The 1,671-nt window shown below is 52.8% G+C and overlaps 1 long non-coding RNA gene across 1 annotated transcript; it reads left to right on the top strand.

The window, feature by feature from the left end:
- The first annotated feature begins 277 nt into the window (after nucleotides 1-277).
- Nucleotides 278-1,453, top strand: LOC135577618 (uncharacterized). Its single transcript, XR_010469329.1, has 3 exons — nucleotides 278-481; nucleotides 871-955; nucleotides 1,338-1,453. It is a non-coding gene; the product is annotated as an uncharacterized LOC135577618 (long non-coding RNA).
- Nucleotides 1,454-1,671: the final 218 nt, after the last annotated feature.

The raw sequence follows: 1,671 nt of genomic DNA, 5'->3' as shown, positions 1-1,671 counted from the left end.
TCCCCAGGAGGGCTGAGCCAGTTCTCTTCAGCCAGGGAGAGGCCGTGGCTGAGCTCTCCTGCCCCAGGGGCTGAGAATCTTCTGCAGAACAAGGAGCACAGTCCAGGGCAGGGAACGTCCATCTGTTGTGAAGCCCTTATGCCGTGATGGCCACTGTCAAAGACAATGAGAGACAACTAGGGCACTTGAGAGAGACACAGAAAGGGGAGCAGGCACCTTGGGGCATAACCCAGCCTTAGACCAAGTTTTAAGCTCTGGTGTGTGTCCCACAGGTATTTACCACTTCGGCCAACTTGGCAAAGAAAGCCTCTGGAGCACCGCAGCACAGTTACAAGACCTGAGCAAAACCCTGTCCCTGCCAGACCAGCTCCATAAGCTCCAGGAACAGCTTTACCATCTGCGCTGGAGCACAAAGGATGTTGCGGAGCAGGCTCTACAGGAAGGCGTGAAGCAGGCAAAGCTCCCAGGCTTTACCGGACGGGTAAGGGCACAAGGCAGAAGGAACTGCTCAGGGGTTTTATCCTCCCTCTGGCACGTATCCTACTCCATTCCCTGTCACAGCCAACAGGCTGGTGCTGCTGGAACAAGTGCTGCCATGGCCACACTTCCTTTTCCTGTTGCTCCACACGTCCCTATGGAGAAAAGAGAGCGTGATGGGAATGACAGCTGTCTGAGTTGTACCTTCCTCTGCATTCAGATCTCGAGTCCTCCGCAAAGGAGGACTGGAGAGAAAGACCTTCCAGGCAATTTGGGTGTTCCTTGCATCTGAGATGGGCCTTGTCCCTGTTCACCTTGGCTGGCCTTGCAGGGGAGCTGCTTGCCTCGTTCCTTTTCCTTCTAACAGGCACTGTCCTTTGTGTTCCTTCCCAGGCTGTTCAGGAGATCATCAGTCAAGCCCTGGAGAATCTGGTGGAAATCCAGGTCCCGATGCCGGATTACGCCCTGAAATCAGCAGGTGCCGTGACATTGTACATACAAACCAGTTCTAAAGCTCTTCCTGTCCAGATTGACAAGATGGGTGTTGTAACTTGCCCTGGGGTGGGAGAGAAGGGACGAGAAGTCAATTTGTGCCCTAAAAGTGCACCCACTGACAGAGCGTGTAACAGGCCAGACCCCATGGGAAGCTCAGAAAGCCTTGTTCACGTTCTTGTCTTTTTCCACGGCCCCATACGACATTTTAGTGACACCTTGCTGTGTGTTCCAGAGAGGCTGTGCCAGTAAGAAAGAGGGGAAACAACTGTGGGACATAGATGATAACTGAGAAACCTTTTCCAAGTCAACAGTGCAATATCCGTCCTGACAGTGCCTGATGATTCTGCTCATGTTTTAATTTCCAGGGGCTGCTGTCATTCATTCCAGGACTTCTCCATCCCTCCGGAACGCCAAAGCCAAACTCTTCTTCTCTTCCCTGCCATTGATGGATTACATGAGGTCCCCTGAGCTTATTCTGGAGGTAGGAGCACCAAGAAGCAGTAAAACATAGGTCAGGATAATGAACCACACCTGCTGCTCAGAGTTGCCTTTCCCCGTATCTTTGATCCTCAAAGCTTCTTCTCCTGCCTCCTTCTTGCATGGACCTGCTTTCCTTCTGTGTCTCCCTGCTGAGTATTTCCTCTCCCAAAGTGCCCCAGGTTCTACGCGGGAGCTTCTGCCAGGCCAGGCTGCTCCTGC

Source organism: Columba livia, unplaced genomic scaffold (genome assembly GCF_036013475.1).
Source record: "Columba livia isolate bColLiv1 breed racing homer unplaced genomic scaffold, bColLiv1.pat.W.v2 Scaffold_127, whole genome shotgun sequence".
In the NCBI taxonomy this organism is placed as follows: domain Eukaryota; kingdom Metazoa; phylum Chordata; class Aves; order Columbiformes; family Columbidae; genus Columba; species Columba livia.
Note: the sequence above shows the minus strand (reverse complement) of the source record. Positions and strands in the feature narration are given on the sequence as shown.